Source organism: Sinohyriopsis cumingii, chromosome 11 (assembly GCF_028554795.1).
Source record: "Sinohyriopsis cumingii isolate HCF-2022 chromosome 11, ASM2855479v2, whole genome shotgun sequence".
In the NCBI taxonomy this organism is placed as follows: Eukaryota; Metazoa; Mollusca; class Bivalvia; order Unionida; family Unionidae; genus Sinohyriopsis; species Sinohyriopsis cumingii.
This window is the reverse complement of record NC_142971.1, coordinates 53,086,939-53,105,959: the sequence shown is the minus strand read 5'-3', so window position 1 is coordinate 53,105,959 and position 19,021 is coordinate 53,086,939. Positions and strand designations below refer to the sequence as shown.

The 19,021-nt window shown below is 34.7% G+C and overlaps 3 long non-coding RNA genes across 3 annotated transcripts in view; 1 reads left to right on the top strand and 2 right to left on the bottom strand.

Annotated features, from left to right (window-relative positions):
* Positions 1 to 2,559, top strand: part of LOC149788465 (uncharacterized) — a 14,532-nt gene extending 11,973 nt beyond the window's left edge. Inside the window, exon 3 of the long non-coding RNA XR_016424151.1 lies at positions 2,265 to 2,559. This is a non-coding gene — a long non-coding RNA (uncharacterized LOC149788465). The remainder of the gene's footprint in view (positions 1 to 2,264) is intronic.
* A 3,704-nt stretch (positions 2,560 to 6,263) lies between these two features.
* Positions 6,264 to 8,801, bottom strand: LOC149788464 (uncharacterized). The gene is made up of 2 exons (XR_016424150.1): positions 8,378 to 8,801; positions 6,264 to 6,954 (listed from the first exon to the last, which is right to left on the bottom strand). It is a non-coding gene; the product is annotated as an uncharacterized LOC149788464 (long non-coding RNA).
* Positions 8,802 to 16,082: 7,281 nt separating this feature from the next.
* Positions 16,083 to 18,788, bottom strand: LOC149788463 (uncharacterized). The gene is made up of 2 exons (XR_016424149.1): positions 18,365 to 18,788; positions 16,083 to 16,948 (listed from the first exon to the last, which is right to left on the bottom strand). It is a non-coding gene; the product is annotated as an uncharacterized LOC149788463 (long non-coding RNA).
* Positions 18,789 to 19,021: the final 233 nt, after the last annotated feature.

Here is a 19,021-nt window from a genome sequence, read left to right as displayed (position 1 = left end):
TAAAGGAAATTATTGGGCGACAAAAATAATATACGTTTGGGGTTTACACCAAGACAAGGAAATCCCAATCGTGGGGTTACATTATATGTCTTCCCCCCTCGGCAAGCCCGGAGGAGAGACAAATAATGTAACTCCTTGACTGGGATTTCCTTGTCTCGCTGCAAACCCCAACATAGATTATATTACTCTGAGGATGATCCGAGCAACAGTGGTTTGAACTTCTTGAAGATTCTGTTTTGTAAAATCAACAAGACAGCAAAGAATTAACATAGTCCAGTCTTGAAGGTACGAAGGAATATACAAGTGTTTTAGTGGCATCAACCGAAATAAATTGCGAATGGAGGTGACGCGTGTCAGCTCTGGAGATGCAGCCCTGCTTTTTAATTACATTCGTGTAACGAGAGCATAGTATCGCAAGGTTTATTACTGACTGTAAATGTTAATGTTCCATTGCTGATACTTATTTTTTGAGGCTTCAGTTTTATCATCATTCTTCTGCACGTCTTTAAGCCTTGGACGGTAGCCTCAACTTCCGCTGGGTAGCTAGATTAGTATATTCAAATGTAATCAGCAATTGGTAGGGAACTAGATGTCGATTTATGCCATTTGAGAGCGAATTTGAATATCGAATGATGAGATCTTGGCCGAGGACAGAGTACTTCGAAAGACTAAAACAGAGATCAACTCGGCTGGATTATTTTCCATTTACATACATTATTTGTATTATGTTCACTTAGCAGGACCTGAACCGTAGTAAGGCTTTATCGCAAATACCAAATTAACGCTGGAAAAGGTGAACTAAAATATCATGGTCCATTGTGTCAAACTCTGCAGACAAGTCAATAAGGGCGAGGACTATAATCCATCCATTACCACTTTGTGGTGGCGGTGTGACAATTGAAATTGTTTTTAGTCAGATGTATCTATAGTAGATTGAAGTTGGTCTAGGAAGAAATTTTCAAACAGATCCGGAAGATCGACCTGAGAAAAGGTCGTTGGAAGTGGTGTAAATCATGATTTCAGATCTCATGGATGATATCCTTGACTTCAACTAATTCCTTGACATTAGCTTGTTGTAATCTCGAATGGATCTTCGCAGTTGCAACTTTCATTGGTTATAGCACTTTAGTAGGTTGATTTTGATTGATGCATTATTCTTAGCACCATCACATACCTGTTCATGAACAGTGAGAATGTTAGAAAGTCTAAACCTCGTAGCTTTACAGCTAATCTTTATAACAGTGAGAAGCTGGTCCATAATACTACTATACCACGGATAACACGTTTGAATTGATGTGGCATGTTTGGTCAAACAGCATACGCAAACACTTGTCAAATTTTGCTGCTATAGGAGGTAACGGAGTTGTAAGTGTTGCTTGGATGTCGCGCTTTAGTTGGGTTCTATTTATCATACGGAGGTTTCTCTTTGTAGCAAATGTAGATGGAGGGTTAGGGACTTATACGTAGATGGCATATGACGCAGTGGAGATCTTATGCAAGTACATACGCCACCAATGAAGACTTTAGAATATTATCATCAGGCCAGTGAAGAATCAGTTCTAAAATGTGACCATGTTAATGGGCAGGTTGACAAACTGACTGTTTGATGTTGAAAATGTGAATACAATGTAGGATGCTTTATGTGTAATGGTTTCTTGGACAATCAAACTGAAAGTTGAAATATCTGAAAATACTGAAGTTCCCACCCTTCCAATTTCTATACTCCAGGATATTAGGAAACTGCTCCAAAAAGATTCAGCCCGTTTTGTATTTTCAACAAGGAGGAGGACGGCAGAAACGTAAAAAATGGACTGACCGTCTCTCCATTATGAGTCAAGGTTGGACCAGTTGAAACGATGTGTGTTCGAAATTGAAACTTGTAGTGTAATTATTATGATGGCGAAGTTTGGATTGTTTTTGCGAAGACAACAATTACAGCTCGCAGGGAGGGCGTGCGAACAACGTTATGGAGTAACCAGCGGATGTTGATTCTGTGCATATCTGTATTATTTGTAAATGATACATAATTGTTTTTAATTTTTGTAAATTGTATTCATGGCTGTAAATTGTACTAGGGTATGCTTAGGAATGTTAAGAGCATGTAATTACATCGGATCTATAAATAGATGCTTACGTACGTGCTGACAATTAATAATAAAATATTAATAATAAGACTTGATGACGACTCTGGATTAATTTCGCATTGGCTGATGGCGTTTAGACGGTTCTATAAGAATTAAGTAATTTCCCCTTGGTCGTTCTAGGTCACATGAATATGCAATGAAGAGATATTGAAAGGAGTTCCAGACAACGCCATCTTAACTACGTCACGATTCTTGGCGGACTAGTACATTTCCGGTTTGGTAATTTCTACTGAGCTTTTCATTATTTTGGACTATCACTGAATTTTGTTGGAATTATTTTGAATTTATTTCTTAATTTTGTAAATTCCTCTCACATTGTCATTTATAACATTGATAATTAAATTTTTTGTAAAGTTTTAAAAAACATTGTTTTCGCTTCTTTCTGTTATTTAGTTTGTGACCAAAGAGTCTTAACAGTTAAATTAACACTCTTCGTTTCATCGCCTGATGTTTATAGCCATGTATCTGTTAGGAACAAAAAAACGTAAATATTATAACTGTTGATAGAGTTAACTATTTCTGAGCGTCATCACGGTAATCGTACTGCTTGGGCGTTGAATAACGCAATATGCAGTAGTTAATAAGACCTCAAGGTTTACGATTTAGGAGGAATTTGAATTAAGTTTACCAATTAACTGTCGAGTTTCCAAAATGATGTGAAGGAAAGGATGAAATAGCAATAACTGGAAATTTGCTTCTTGCTCTACCTTTGAAACAACGTTTCTAATTTTGCTTACGCGTAAAGATGAAGGTAGTCCCAGGTTGTTAAGTCAAGCGCACAATGTCATATCAGCGCCAACGTGTCGTTATATAATGCAATCAATTAGGGCCCATCGTACCATAAACGGGTCGACTGGCGAGTATAACGTGATGGCGTCAAACAAAAGAGGGTTGTAGTGTAAGTGTACAAAATGACTGTGAAAAGGGCTTCTGTTCTCTTTTGTGAAGCAAGTAGATACAAAAAACACACTCTAACACAACAGCAAATACACGATGAAGTCATTAATATTGATGAACACAGACAACATATATATATGGCATAAAAAGGACACAAAATCCAGAGTTGATGCTTCATGACTGTTAAGCGTCGGCAATTATTTTGTAATTTTCGTAGGCTTTGTAGAAAAAATTATTTATCTTTTTAATTATAAGGGCTGCAGGATGTGTTAGTTTTGTTTAAATGTTCATGGCGTGGCGGTTTTCGATTATATATATATATATATATATATATATATATATATATATATATATATATATATATATATATATATATATATATATATAAACAATCCAGGGGTTTTACTTGACCGAACGAATTCAAACCCTGGCGCGATTCCGCTAGAAGTCATAAGTTTCCCCTTGATTCCCAAAGCTTCTATACAACTGCTGTTGTAAACTAAAAGGTCCAACTTGTCCATTCTATAATAATTTACTCTCACTAATACAAGACCACAGGTTTCACAACTTCCCAGTCCTCTAGCAATTGTACATCTGCATGGTTATACAAATTCCCCTAATACAAGGAATTATTTTTAGCATGCCACCTTAGGCCAGTCAAGTCATGGTTTAAAGTCACATTTCGCATGTAAAACAGCGTCACATTTACCACAATGGCAACGACAAACGGTGCAAACCGACGATGGAACAGTCCCGTATCATTGTATTCATTGGATAATTTACCAGTCTCCAATCTTAAATACTGCACCTGGAGTCACACGATCAATGTACACATATATTTAAATAGAACTATGGAACGACAGGGACATTCATGCGTCTCTGACCTGAATTCACCAAAAGTAAATCATGACATCATAGAAACTCACTAAGACTTCACTCCGTGACGTTGCTCCTAGTAATTGGCTAATTATTTCGGGCTGAAGAATATATTCCCAGCACCGACTTCCCATAATTAAACAAGTAATCAGAGAAAACTAAGAATTCTTTAAAACGATGTGTTATGCGAATAATTTAAATTAATGCAGTTTATATATTTCTTGTGCATGCAAATTTATTTTACTATCCATATTAACAAAATATAGAGGCAGTATGTGGAATGTGTATTCGTATAGAAACGTGTCATCGAGGCCATTCTATTCATGAAAAAAGTGCCAGCGTTATATGATGGGACGGGACAAGAAGAGGCTAAAGGGAATTTAGCATGACACAACCCTTTTGACTCATTAATACTGTGTTACATGGAACGGTATCACGTCTAACTGGAATTTACTTTAGCTAATATTAAACCATATGGAAATTTAAAAATAGAGATAATACATTGCACATAAATGGAATTTATCTTTATTTGACTCTTTGGGACAAAGGTGAAATATTTTATCCCGCCTTGCATTTCGCTGGTTGGGTTATATCAATTATAATGGCTGTATAACGTGCTGGGTTTGTTTAAAAGTTCATGCTGTGGCAATTATAGGGTTAAATTTGTTAATAAGGGGATGATATTAATGTTATTTCTGTTTACAAGGGAATAACATTTTATGTTTTATTCATTCTATTTTATCCAACCCTGTGTGGTCAGAATGCGTCGGGTACTCCAAACGCTATGTTGACCAGTACCGGTGGATAGTAAATGTGGTATGTTGGATATAAAATGTGGGGTTAATGGATGGTAAATGTGTGGTGTTGGATAGTGATCACACAAGACGTTGTGTTGGATAGAAAGTCACGTAAATATGAGAATAATGAATAATATATATGACTGGATTTTAGACCCATTCTCTCACTCAATCAATATTTCCTGTTTACATCAGTCTTTGTAAGTTTTCTTTTTTCTATGATTACAAATCCTGCTGCTAAATAAATCAGAGGTATGCCATAATTAACAAGAGATGCCACTAAGGTAGATATATAAGTAATATAATTAGACCTCATTTAACTTCTGTCAAACCAAACCTGTCACTGGCGTGTGGCTTCATGATATTGAATTAGGTGCCGAAATATAATGTGTTGAACACAATTTAGTTCAAGGACATAGTGGAGAGAACTGTGGTTTTTGTTCAAGGAGATAGGGGAGATAACTGTGCGGCTAAATCTCATGTCCATGACCTAAACTTTGATAAAGATTTGAACGTTTGTATCGTTTATTTGTAAACAATGTTTATATCCCAATGTTTTAAACTAATTAGCTTGTAAAATTACGAAGTATTTTGGATTATCTTATCCTTTACTTTTCTTGACGTATATATTGTCCTTAGGATTTATTCTTTTCCTTGTAAATTGTATCATTATTCGAATTAGGTACAAAGATATTCACATACAAATATAACTAACATGCATGAAATGCGGCAGTCAATATTATCACCAGATCGCCACGTTTTGCCTTTAAACATGTTAAATTGCCTGATTAAGTCACGTCCTTGGTAAAAGAGATTTTTACTTCAACGTTAAAGTTGCTAATGTCCGATTCACTCAGTTATGTAAGTGTCATTACTTGTATTAGTATAAGTGAATATGTGTGTGTGATGTTATTATAAAATAACCTACAAATATGTTGGAAGCAGAGACCAATTATGGTATAGCCGATCAATAAAGATTAGCATTAGTACAGTCTGGCCGACCTACCGTGGAGAGAACATCCTGATGTTGAGTCAGGCACTTTAACCTCTGAGGTACATTTCCACTTGGCAAAAAGACAACTGAAAGAGTTTCTCAGTCTACACTCAATACTAAATGGATTTTTCACCATTTATTATTAATTAAATATTTGTCATGGCTTATCGCACAATGACTCTTGGGAATTTCTGCGAAACGTTATCTCAAACTATACAGAACATGTGACCATTTTATGTCTGAAGACATTCTTTAGATATTGCAAATGATAATTTGATGAAATTTAAATAGATATTTCATCAAAACATTCCATAAGGTGATGATAGAAAGTTCGTAAATTTCATGAGAACATTCTATACAATGATGACAGAAAGATTGCCGAGATCATAAAATATTTCTAAACAATGATGAAGGAAGTTCGTAAATTTCACGAAACCATTCTATGCAGTGGTGACAGAAAGTGTGTAAATTTCATGAAACCTTTCAATTCAGCAAATACAGAAATTTTGCAAAGTTCATGAAATATACAATACAATGATGACAGCAAGTTCGTAGTTTATTAAAACTTGTTTTATTTGCCTCTGAAGCGTTTAATGTTTATTTATTTCAGCATTCTACGGCACTCTTCTCATACAACTGATTTAAATAATTAAATATTAAACCTTTAATGCTATGTGATATCCACTCATTGTAATTTTGTATAAAAATATGAAAGCTTCTGGAAATTAAAATTCATCTCTTCATCGATTATGTTTCATTCAGTGTGATTTTAAGGTCAGACGTCTCTTTATGCAGCGCCAAATTTTTAAACTGTTGCTCTTTTTATTTTGGCATTTATATTCTGTCAGGCACTTTCTGTCCTTCTTAAACAATGAAGCAACATATAATTATATCATTCAATATCAACATTTTTTAGGTTTTGGTCCAGATAGTCTTCCAGAACACTGACACTGCCAAGCCTTGTTTGTGAGGGGACACCTTGAAGGAACTTCCCTACAGGTACCGGTGGCGTAACCTTTACATTTACATCTGTCCTCACAGGATTGCCAGAGTATTCCGGTGGCGGGGGAACTCCATCTGGAACACCGACTCCATGTCTCCCAGCAGTCTGTTATTGGATTTCCCTCAACTGATGGGATGGTAATTATAGCCACAAGGATCATAAGGCCCGAAAGAACGGTCACCGTCTTGAATAAGGCCATTTAATGATGTTTCTGCCAAGAACAGAGGAAACCCTTTGTGCTATCTAAGAAATGATAAATGTTATGAAGCATACAGTGAATTGGTAATTAGCATACAGTGAATTGGAAGTAATAAGCATACAGTAAATTGGAAGTAATAAGCATACATTTAATTGGAAGTAAACATACAGTGAATCGGAAGTAATTACAACTGGTACGTGATTTTCAGCATAATCTTCCCACAAATTAAACTCGAGAATTGTTGAAATCATGATCATATCTTATTGGTATTCTTTTTAGCTATAAAGGTTTTATGGAAAAAGTTTCTTATTCACAAGAATATCGATTTGCACGTTTGTTTATTCGAAAATCAGTGCACTTGTTTGAAGAGGTTAATAATTAAGAAGTTATTTTGTCTCCATTTTCTTTTTTTATCATTGTGTCTTATTGCTCCCTTTAGAGTATTTTAATCTTCAGATATACACCATAATTGGATACCTATACGATTACAAATGTTACACTCTCTTTTCTGTATTATTATTTTCTCTTTGGGGAGTGTTAGGGGAACAGTTTAAAGCATTAAACTTGATCTCACTGTCAACTACAAGATTTATATGCAACTTTAATAAGTGCATCAGACAAGCAACTATTTTAACGTATTCTTATTCTTTTACTGGCTTGTGCATCTGATAAGATTTTGTCCCTTGATTTTGCTCTGATTCGCTCATGTAAATAGGAAACATCACGCTACATAAAATGAAATGGAATAAATCAGACTATATAAAATTATAATGAGACACAAAATCCTGTATACAACTAAATTAGAAACATCCGCCACCAGAAAACTAACTGGGAAAAAATCAGTCTATATATAATGTCCAGGGACACATCAGCCTATATGAAATATAATGGGTCATATCAGCCTACATGAAATGTACTGGGTCGCATCAGTCTATACGAAATGTACTGGGGCACCTCAGCCTATATGAAATGCACTGGGACACATCATCCTAAATCAAATATACTGAAACACATCAGCCTATATGAAATTTACTGGGACACATCAGCCTATAAAAATTAAATAGGAAAAATCTGTCGTTGTTGATTCACATATATATATATATATATATATATATATATATATATATATATATATATATATATATATATATATATATATATATATATAATATGCATTAGTACGAGACTATATGAGTAATTTAAAACATTATCTCACTGCATAGAATTCTTATATGAATTCTGCTAACGTCGGATTACATGTCAGGTTTGCTTTTCTTGGCAAAATGTATGTTCTTCTCGCCCCTGGCAAAGTTCAAATAGAAATAATTGCCTGAAGAAAATTTTACTATATTCCCAAAATAAACTGTATATTATTCAATCATGAATATAACGCAAAAGGACAGTATCTGCTGGATCACATGAAATTTAGAAAATAAAAATGAAATTCAAGCAAATTTAGTAACTTACCCAACACTTCTCTTCATGCAAACTGATGAACAGAAATGAACGCAAGCCTAAAGCTTTCTTTGGTACTAACTGATGGCTATAAATTAATGCAAGATGTGATGCCCTATTTATAATGTGTTTTGCAAACAAGCTGGAAAAATCGGGATTATCCATGCCGGATGTCTTCTTAAGTCGCCTGATTTAAAGGTGTGTTTTTATGTTTATCATTAGCTGTTGAATCATAAATAATCTAAAGTAACGTACCTTTACATACCATATGTTTACACCTGACTGCAATGCTTAAAAAGAAACAACAAAGGACTGACTGTACAGAAATCAGTTTAATTTGTGCCAGAAGGTATTGTTGAAATTTCTAGGAATAACGATCGCGACATCGTTTTCTTCGAAAACATCCATTGGTAATTGTGCAAGTTAGAGTGCATTTGTTTGAAAACACTGTATGAAATTGAAAAGTGTTACTTTTTTCAGCTTTACTATAAAATAAAAGCAAACCAAATAATGAGGGCTAGTTCATTTCTTGTTACTGTTGATTAAATATAAACTGTCAGTACTTAGTTCAGTCCCCAGCTCCAGCACGTGCAATAATCATGTATTGCTTGAGGTAACTATATTTTAATGGTTCTCTAATTCATCCATATCCATATTTTTAAATATGTGGAAGAAAGGTCTTGACCTGGGTTTCCGGTAAAGTCTTATGCATTATCTTGCCATGGTGGGGTACTTGAATATCATATGCATTATCTTGCCATGGTGGGGTGCTTTAATATCATATGCATTATCTTGCCATGGTGTGCTACTTGAATATCATATGCATTATCTTGCCATGGTGTTGTACTTGAATATCATATGCATTATCTTGCCATGGTGGGGTACATGTGTATATCAAATGCATTATCTTGCCATGGTGGGGTACTTGAATATCATATGCATTATCTTGCCATATTGGGGTACATGAATATCATATGAATTATCTTGCCATGGAGATGTACTTGAATATCATATGCATTATCTTGCCATGGTGTGGTACTTGAATATCATGTAAATTATCTTGCCATGATGGGTTACTTGAATATCATAAGCATTATCTTGCCATGGTGGGTTACTTGAATATCATATGCATTATTTTGCCATGGTTGGGTACTTGAATATCGGATGCATTATCTTATCATGGTGGGGAACTTGTATATCATTTGTGGTATCATGCCACGGTGTGGTACTTGAATATGATAGACATTATCTTGCATTATGTGGTATTTGAATGTCATATGCATTATCTTGCCATGGCGGGATACTTGTATATCATATGCATTATCTTAATGCAAATCATATGCATTATCTTGCCATGGCGTGATACTTATATATCAGACGCATTAACTTGCTATGGTGGGGTACATGTATATCATATGCAATTTCTTGCCACGATGGGGTACTTGAATATCAAACGCATTATCTTGCAATGGTGAGGTAATTGAATATCATATTCATTATCTTGCCTGCACAGGGTATTTGTATATCATATGCAGTATCTTGCCATAATGGGGTACTTGAATATCATACGCATTATCTTGCCATGGTGGGGTACTTGTATATCATACACATTATCTTGCCATGGCAGAGTACTTCTATATCATATGCATTATCTTGTTATGGTGGGGTACTTGTATGTCAAATCCATTATCTAGCCATGGTTGGGTACGTGATTATCGTATGCATTATCGTGCCATGGCAGGGTACTTGTATATCATCTGCATTATCTTGCCATGGTGGTGTACTTGGATATCATATGCATTATCTTGCCAATGCGGAGTACTTGAATATCATGTACATTATCGTGCCATGGTGTGGTACTTGAATATCATTTGCATTATCTTGCAATGGTAGGGTAATTGTATATCGCATGCATTATCTTGACATGAATTATGAATTATGTAGCCATTGAATATCAGACGCATTTTCTTGCTATGGCACGGTACTTGAATATCATAGGCATTATTTTGCCTGGACAGGGTATTTGTATATCATATGCAGTATCTTGCCATGATGGGGTACTTGAATATCAGACGCATTATCTTGCCATGGTAGAGTATTTGAATATCATATGCATTATTTTGAAATATTGTGGTACTTGATTATCATATGCATTATCTTGCCTAGACGGGGTATTTGTATATCATATCCAGTATCTTGCCATGATGGGGTACTTGAATATCGTATGCATTATCTTGCCGTGGTGGGGTACATGTATATCATATGCAATATCTTGCCAGGATGGGGTACTTGAATATCATATGCATTATCTTGCAATGGTGGGGTAATTGAATATCATATGCATTATATTGCCATAGCGGGGTACTTGTATATCATATGCATTATCTTGCCGTGGCAGGGTACTTCTGTATGATATGCATTATCTTCTTATGGTGGGGTACTTGAATATCATATTTATTATCTTGCCATGGTGGGGTACGTGATTATCGTATGCATTATCTTGCCATGGCTGAGTTCTTGTATATCATCTGCATTATCTTGACATGATTGGGTGCTTAAATATCATATGCATTATCTTGCCAATGCGGAGTACTTGTTTATCATATGCATTATCTTGCCATGGTGGGGTACTTGAATATCATATGCATTATCTTGCTATCGTGGGGTACAAGAATAGCATATGCATTATTGCTATGGTGGGGTTCAAGAATATCATATGCATTATCTTGCTATGTTGGGGTACAAGAATATCATATGCATTATCTTGCCATGGCGGGGTACTTGAATATCATATGCATTATCTTGCTATGGTGTGGTACAAGAATATAATATGCATTATCTTGTCTTTGTAGGGTACCTGTATATCATATGCAGTATCATGCCATGGTAGGGTAATTGTATATCATATGCATTATCTTGCCATGATGGGCTGCTTGAATATCATATGCATTATCGTGCCATGGGGGGGGGGGACCTGTATATATTATGCAGTATCTTGCAATGTTGGGGTACTTGTTTATCATGTGCATTATCTTGCCAAATTAGGGTACTTGTATATTATGAGTATTATTGCCATGGTGGGGTATTTGATTATCGTCTGCATTATTCTGCCATGGTGGGGTACTTGAATACCATATGCAATATCTTGCCATGGTTGGGTTAATTGTATATAGGATCTGCTCTGTCAGACCTCCTCGAGTGTGATTCGAACCTGTGATGACGTGATATCTGATTAGGCATATAATCTTTCTTAACAGATAAGTGAAATAACTCATACTTCAACATAACAGTGCCTATTACCAAGTATGTTCGTGTCTTGCTGTACCACATACATGATCCCATGATTGGTAAATATGAAAAATAGTATACATAGTTCCGAATGAATATTTATATCTCTCAAATAATAACTGTTATATAATTGTAGGAAATGCTCGACTCAGCTATGTAAACGATATTCTCGCATGGATGCTCCATTTCGTATTTAATACAAGTAAATTCTAATTGCTTGAGAGATGAAGACAGGCAGAAATATGTTATTTACGTTATGTATTATTTCTTATAGAACTGACGTACTGCGACTCATTACCTCAGACCACAGCTACAATATTTTTCTAACATCTGCCTCTATATATTGATCGGTCTACCAGCAAGTTTACCAGTGTAGCGGGGTTCAAGTATAGCATGCTAAGTTCGTGTGCCTAAATCCCGAGTAAAAAGGTCTTAAGGGTATTACAAGGGGTATCGGGATCAGGAACAGTAATTGGGAGGCACGTATCAACTTCCCATTTAACAGTACTCTTTTTGAATATTTGAATGTCTTCTTATATCCTTTTGCTGATTCAGGTTCAGTACTTTATCATTATTACAATATAAGTTAGATTGTAAAATTTTATTCTCCAAATCTGTGCATGATTTGAAAAGACAGAAGTACACAAAGTAAGGTAGATAGGATACGGTGAATCATAACATGAATAATAAATAAACCTTGAAAAGCAAAAGATCCTAAGAAATAAAACAGAAAATAAGTTTTGTAAGTGACACATCACCTTCGTCATTTGTTGTTAACTTCAGTTGACTGATTAATTACTTGACATTCATCTAAAGGTGATAGGTGATCTCTAAAATGCCATATATTTACATTACGAAGTGGATCTAGAATGTATAATGCTTTGCACTTATTCTCACCTTTTTTACTGACAAGAACTGGTTTATTTCAAAACAAAGAAGGAATAATTATACATATGTTAGATATAACGGACGTTTCAAGTTAATTAGCAACAGAAGGGGGCGACTCACATCCCAAACAAAAGTGGCAAGGAATGGGGCGGGGGGACGGACCACATCAAGGTTCCATTTGTAAAACGGGGGCTAAAGAAAATACATTTTTTTAGCCAAGAAACATTGACTCATTAATCATCCAAAGGCCAGACTGAGGCTTGTTTTTAAGATTGGTAATATCCATGAAAGGGGAGACCTACCAAATAGTGGCACCGACCTTGAGGCCCCCCCCCCCTCATCAAGGTCCCATTGCACAATCGGAGCCTTGGAAGCGTGTCAATTTTATTTGTGACAATGCATTTTTATTAATTAAAGCCTTTTATGAAAAAAACTAAAAGGAATGAAAGCGACCAAGTTGATAAAGGTTGAATATCTTTTGAATGAATTTCGTGATTAATTGTTAAAAATAATTCGTTTATGTGTGAATTGCGAAGTGCTAAACGAAATTTTAGAGATTGAGAGGGCTGTCCAGGCTGAATTTTAGTTCATTAAATTTTAATCAAGCACACACACACCCAAGTGAGCACGGGTGCTATACAATGAACACCCTTATTTTTGTTCGGAAGGGGGCCCAGGCATGAACACTTAGGTTAAGTTTTACAATCACTCACTCAATGATATTTTATCTATTTCAGTGCATCGCTGGCACACACATCCGCATAATATTATTTTTGTGTGTGTGTAAACGCTGACAGTATGTCAGTCGCGAGATTTAAACCTGAGATAAGTTTCTAAAGTCGATCGAAAGATTGTCCGCACTCCTATACCACTAGGTCACATTCTCTGTTAAGAATATAAGTCTGATATAATTTACATGAGTTTTGTTAACAGAATGTATCAATAAAATCGCACTTACAGATAAAATTAATAGTATACAAGTATTTATATAACAATAAGCAGAGAATTTAAGTATCTGAAAAATTTAGTTATGTATATCATAACAGGTATCGATATTTGCTGAGTGTGTGAAATTTCCTCAGTTCAGTGTAGCTTCCAAATTAAATATTTTTCTGTTCATACTGAAATCTTTTGACTTGGCTGACTTAGTGATCTGCACCTAAATAGTTGTAATAATATTAATAATAATAACAATGAGTGATTCTGCAGGAACCGACCCCAAAAAGAATGTGTCGACGTCTCCAGTACCACGTTGCTCCTAGTAACTGGCTAGTTATTTCGGGCTGAAGAATATATTCCCAGCAGCGACGTCCCATAATTAAACAAGTAATCAGAAAAAACTAAGAATTCTTTAAAACGAAGTGTTATGCGCATAATCCAAATTAATACAGTTTATATATTTCTTGTGCATGCAAATTTATGTTATTATCCATATTAATAAAATATAGAGGCAGTATATGGAATGTGTATTCGTACGGAAACGTGTCGTCGAGGCCATTCTATTCATGAAAAAAGTGCCAGGGTGATCTGTTGGGATGGGACAAGAAGAGGGCTAACAGGAATTTAACATGACACAACCCTTTTGACTTATTAATACTATGTTACCTGGAACGGTATCACTTCTAACGCTAATATTAAACCATATGGAAATTTAAAAATAGAGAGAATACATTGCACATAAATGGAATTTATCTTTATTTGACTCTATGGGACAAAAGTGGAATATTTTATCCCGCCTTGCATTTCGCCGGATGGGTTATAGCAATTATAATGGCTATATAATGTGTTGGGTTTTGTTTAACATTTCATGCTGTGGCAGTTATAGGGTTAAATTTGTTAATAAGGGGATGATAGTAATGTTATGTTTGTTTATAAGGGATTAACATTTTATGTTGTATTCATTCTTTTACATCCAACCCTGTGTGGTCAGAATGTGTCGGGTACTCCAAACGCCATGTTGACTAGTAACGGCGGATAGTAAATGGATAGTAAATGTGGTATGTTGGATATGAAATGTGGGGTCTATGTATAGTACAAGACTGAAAGTAGAGGACTCCAAACGATGTTTTGGATAGTAAATGTGGGGTGTTGGATAGTGATCACAAAAAACGTTGTGTTGGATAGAAAGTCACGTAAATATGACAATAATGAATAATATATGAGTGGATTTTAGACCCATTTCCTCCTTCAGTCGGTATTTTCTGATTATATCAGTCTTTGTAAGGCTTCCTAGTTCTATGATTACAAATCCTGCTGCTAAATAAATCAGAGATATGCCATAATTAACAAGAGATGCCACTAAAGTAGATATATAAGTATATAATTAGACCTAATTTAACATCTGTCAAACCAAAACTGTCACTGGCGTGTGGCTTCATGATATTGAATTAGGTGCCGAAATATAATTTGTTGAACACAATTTAGTTCAAGGACATAGTGGAGAGAACTGCGGTTTTAGTTCAAGACTTAGGGGAGAGAACAGTGGGACCAAATTTCATGTCCATGACCTAAACTTTGATAAAGACTCGAAAGTTTGTATCGTTTATTTGTAAACAATGTTTATATCCCAATCTTCTAAACTAATTAGATTGTAACATTACGAATTATGTTGGATTATCTTATCCTTTACTTTTCTTTACGTATGTATTGACATTAAGATTTCTTCCTTTCCCTGTAAATTGTATCATTATTCTAGTTAGGAACAAAAATATTCACATACAAATAAAAACTAAAATTCATGGAATGCGGCAGTAATTATTATCACCAGATCGCCACATTTTGTTTTCTAAACGTGCTAAATAGCTTGATTAAATCACAACCTTGGTAAAGGAGATTTTTACTTCAGCGATAAAGTTATATAAGTGTCATTACTTGTATTAGTATAACTGAATATGTGTATGTGAAGTTATTATAAAATAACCTGCAAATATGTTGGCAGCACAGACCAATTATGTTATAGCCGATCAATAAAGATTAGCATTAGTACAGTCTGGCCGACCTACCGTGGAGAGAACATCCTGATGTTGAGTCAGGCACGTTAACCTCTGAGGTACATTTCCATTTGGCAAAAAGACAACGGAAATAGTTTCTCAGTCTACACTCAAACACTAAATGGATTTTGCACCATTTATAATTAATTAAATATTTGTCATGGCTTGTCGTACAAAGACTCCGTACAATGACTCTTGGGAATTTCTGCGAAACGTTATCTCAAATTATACTGAACATGTGACCATTTTATTTCTGAAGACATTCTTTGGATATTGTAAATGATAATGTGATGAAATTAAAAAAGATATTTCATCAAAACATTCCATAAGGTGATGATAGAAAGCTCGTCAATTTCATGATAACTTTCTATACAATGATGGCAGAAAGATTGCGGATTTCATAAAACCTTGTAAACAGTGATGAAGGACGTTCGTAAATTTTATGAAACCATTATATACAGTGATGACCGAAAGTGTGTAAATTTCATGAAACCTTTCTACTCAGTAAAGACAGAAATTTTGCAAAGTTCACGAAATGTACAATACGATGATGACAGCAAGTTCATAATTTATTAAAACTTGTTTTATTTGCCTCTGAAGCATTTAATGTTTATTTGTTTCAGCAGTCTATGACACTCTTCTCATACAACTGATTTAAATAATTAAATAGTAAACATTTAATGTTATGCGATATGCACTGGTTGTAATTTTATAAAAAAATATGAAAGCTCATGGAAATTAAAATTCAGCTCTTGTTATTTTAATACAAACGATGCAAAACAATAAACTTAGCCATGAAAGGTTAATCCAGATCAAACTTTAAGAGCTACGTTAGCTGGAAAGGATACGAGTTATCTATGTTCATTTTTTCATGTTGAAGCAAAAGCATCCGAACAAATAACAATGTGCCTCATCGATTCTGTTTCAGTCAATGTGATTTTAAGGTCAGACGTCTCTTTATGCAGCGCCAACTTTTTAAACAATTGCTCTTTTTTATTTTGGTATTTATATTCAGTCAATCACTTTCTGTCCTTCATAAACAATGAAGCAACATATAATTATATCATTCAAGATCAACATTTGTCAGGTTTTGGTCCAGATAGTCTTCCAGAACACTGACACTGCCAAGCCTTGTTTGTGAGGGGACACCTTGAAGGAACTTCCCTACAGGTACCGGTGGCGTAACCTTTACATTTACATCTGTCCTCACAGGATTGCCAGAGTATTCCGGTGGCGGGGGAACTCCATCTGGAACACCGACTCCATGTTTCCCAGCAGTCTGTTATTGGATTTCCCTCAACTGATGGGATGGTAATTATAGCCACAAGGATCATAAGGCCCGAAAGAACGGTCACCGTCTTGAATAAGGCCATTTAATGATGTTTCTGCCAAGAACAGAGGAAACCCTTTGTGCTATCTAAGAAATGATAAATGTTATGAAGCATACAGTGAATTGGTAATTAGCATACAGTGAATTGGAAGTAATAAGCATACAGTAAATTGGAAGTAATAAGCATACATTTAATTGGAAGTAAACATACAGTGAATCGGAAGTAATTACAACTGGTACGTGATTTTCAGCATAATCTTCCCACAAATTAAACTCGAGAATTGTTGAAATCATGATCATATCTTATTGGTATTCTTTTTAGCTATAAAGGTTTTATGGAAAAAGTTTCTTATTCACAAGAATATCGATTTGCACGTTTGTTTATTCGAAAATCAGTGCACTTGTTTGAAGAGGTTAATAATTAAGAAGTTATTTTGTCTCCATTTTCTTTTTTTATCATTGTGTCTTATTGCTCCCTTTAGAGTATTTTAATCTTCAGATATACACCATAATTGGATACCTATACGATTACAAATGTTACACTCTCTTTTCTGTATTATTATTTTCTCTTTGGGGAGTGTTAGGGGAACAGTTTAAAGCATTAAACTTGATCTCACTGTCAACTACAAGATTTATATGCAACTTTAATAAGTGCATCAGACAAGCAACTATTTTAACGTATTCTTATTCTTTTACTGGCTTGTGCATCTGATAAGATTTTGTCCCTTGATTTTGCTCTGATTCGCTCATGTAAATAGGAAACATCACGCTACATAAAATGAAATGGAATAAATCAGACTATATAAAATTATAATGAGACACAAAATCCTGTATACAATTAAATTAGAAACATCCGCCACCAGAAAACTAACTGGGAAAAAATCAGTCTATATATAATGTCCAGGGACACATCAGCCTATATGAAATATAATGGGTCATATCAGCCTACATGAAATGTACTGGGTCGCATCAGTCTATACGAAATGTACTGGGGCACCTCAGCCTATATGAAATGCACTGGGACACATCATCCTAAATCAAATATACTGAAACACATCAGCCTATATGAAATTTACTGGGACACATCAGCCTATAAAAATTAAATAGGAAAAATCTGTCGTTGTTGATTCACATATATATATATATATATATATATATATATATATATATATATATATATATATATATATATATATATATATATATATGCATTAGTACGAGACTATATGAGTAATTTAAAACATTATCTCACTGCATAGAATTCTTATATGAATTCTGCTAACGTCGGATTACATGTCAGGTTTGCTTTTCTTGGCAAAATGTATGTTCTTCTCGCCCCTGGCAAAGTTCAAATAGAAATAATTGCCTGAAGAAAATTTTACTATATTCCCAAAATAAACTGTATATTATTCAATCATGAATATAACGCAAAAGGACAGTATCTGCTGGATCACATGAAATTTAGAAAATAAAAATGAAATTCAAGCAAATTTAGTAACTTACCCAACACTTCTCTTCATGCAAACTGATGAACAGAAATGAACGCAAGCCTAAAGCTTTCTTTGGTACTAACTGATGGCTATAAATTAATGCAAGATGTGATGCCCTATTTATAATGTGTTTTGCAAACAAGCTGGAAAAATCGGGATTATCCATGCCGGATGTCTTCTTAAGTCGCCTGATTTAAAGGTGTGTTTTTATGTTTATCATTAGCTGTTGAATCATAAATAATCTAAAGTAACGTACCTTTACATACCATATGTTTACACCTGACTGCAATGCTTAAAAAGAAACAACAAAGGACTGACTGTACAGAAATCAGTTTAATTTGTGCCAGAAGGTATTGTTGAAATTTCTAGGAATAACGATCGCGACATCGTTTTCTTCGAAAACATCCATTGGTAATTGTGCAAGTTAGAGTGCATTTGTTTGAAAACACTGTATGAAATTGAAAAGTGTTACTTTTTTCAGCTTTACTATAAAATAAAAGCAAACCAAATAATGAGGGCTAGTTCATTTCTTGTTACTGTTGATTAAATATAAACTGTCAGTACTTAGTTCAGTCCCCAGCTCCAGCACGTGCAATAATCATGTATTGCTTGAGGTAACTATATTTTAATGGTTCTCTAATTCATCCATATCCATATTTTTAAATATGTG